A 2151-nucleotide genomic window follows, 5' to 3' on the forward strand; every position below is an offset into this window, starting at 1 on the left:
GTTACAATTAATATATTACATAATTGATGTACTTTACTTATCTTCATGTTACTCTTTTTCAGAGGAGTGTATATAGCCTCTGAGGTTTTCTTTCGTGCACTGCTTTCTAGGACACTGCTGTCGAAAACCTTAAATATTTATAACTTGTTACAGTTGATAATCACCACAGTGTTACTGTCAGCCACTCGTGTTATGAAACCACTTTCCTCACGCAAATATATTGTACTGTGAACAGTCGAGAGCATCTCTGTGTTCATTTGCAAACAATTTTGCAAACTACCAGGATTGACATGCAATTAGTAAGTATGGACTAAATTAAAATATGAAAAGGGCCCTTGCTTAACGAACCTCTGTTTATTTATTTTCTTACTGTCCATCTTTAAGCAATAAAAATGCAATTGATGTTATCTTTTCTGTATGTATACACTTCATAGGCCTATAAAAATACTTAAAAAGTGTACTCGCTGTAAAAGATATTTTCAGTTAATTATTGCCTATCAGTATAGAAAACTGTCCAAAATTTGTCCACCATATAGCATATTATATGTTCAAAATAGTCACACACACGTTTAATCTAAATGAACTATATATGTACTTACGATCATCTTTAGCACTCATTTTGAACACTTCTGTTGCATGAAATGTGTTTTCTTTAAGGCATTTTTAATCATGCTCAGCAATATATTATGTACCTATACTGGTAATATGTTGGTAACACGTTAAATGGTTTTCCCCCCATATATATGAAACAATCTTGAGTTTTCTTAAGCCTGGTAATAGTGATGTCGATCTACTATTTTAGGTGTGTTATGTTGATGAACAGACTGTCATAGTTTGGACTGTGTTGGTTTCTTTTTTATATAATAAACAACTTAATATAAAAAGGGATATGACCGTTGTTTTTTTAGTTTTTTGAAATGTAGGCCTACCCTACAAGAAATATATTTCTGACTCCACAGATGCTCCTGGTTGTCTTCTTTTGCCAAGTGAGATCACTTTTTGTTCCAGAGATATTCCTCCACAACAAAAATGATATGTCAAGTGGATGTGGGAAAACGCACAGTATGCAGTGAGCAATAACTTATCACTAACAGAATACCTTATTTTATCTAACAAATGTGTAACACTTGCTGACTTAGTACAGATATAATCAGTTTGACTTTACACATGTTAATTTCTCGTGAAGATGGATCCTAAGAAGTTTAGTGCCTTCAGCTTATTTATTAAGCTGAAGAGAACACAATACTTACAGTTTTTCTGATTAATAAGCAATTCGTTAATTTGGAATCACCATCTACTCCAAGATGATAGCTTGCTTTCCTGCTTTAATGCTTGTACCCAGTTGTATCATCTGTTTAGATTGTGGATTTACACAACATAATATGAGGCTAGTCATTTACATGTTGTGAAGAGTAAAGGTCCTAACACTGAATACTGTGTCACACACTGTATGATATCCAAGACATTTGATCTTATATTGTTAAATTGCACAATTTGTTTCCTATCACTCAAGTATGATCTTGTCAGAGATTTATTATTTCTGATTTATTATTTCTTTTGTGAAGGGGATGCATTTAAAAAGAAAATAGCATTGTAGTAGGAACAAATTCGGAAAAACACAGTCCCATTGCATATTGCCACTGGCATTAAAAAAACATACAGTTTGAAGAATTCATTATGGACTTGAAAGAATTAAAAGTATAGAAGATTTCCCCCAGGTGTAAGGAAAGTTCCCATAATGGAGACGAGATGTTTGTGAGCAGGAAATACTTCATTGCGACTAAATGATCCAAAAGCGTCTCTGCTCAGTCACATGTCTCACAGCACACGTAAGTCTTTGTTTATTGGATAGATATTCTGTACGGCATCCCTTCTGTCCCTGCCCCGTGATGATTCTCTCTGAGCGACGCGTCGATGTCGATAACCCCAGAAAGCCACCCCACTCCATCCCACCTCCCCTCTGAGTAGTAGTAAGGACTGTGGGAAGCTCTGTTTGGGTGTCAACGACTATTTGGTGTGGGGTGTACAGATGTACATGATGAGCTGTGTGTGACTGAAGTGAGGACTGGGCATGGGTGGACATTTTTTCTAGAACTGTTTTGCAGGTGTGTCTGACTGGTCATGCCATGTCAGATATGTGTTTGAGGCACA

Source organism: Schistocerca nitens, chromosome 4, assembly GCF_023898315.1.
Source record: "Schistocerca nitens isolate TAMUIC-IGC-003100 chromosome 4, iqSchNite1.1, whole genome shotgun sequence".
In the NCBI taxonomy this organism is placed as follows: domain Eukaryota; kingdom Metazoa; phylum Arthropoda; class Insecta; order Orthoptera; family Acrididae; genus Schistocerca; species Schistocerca nitens.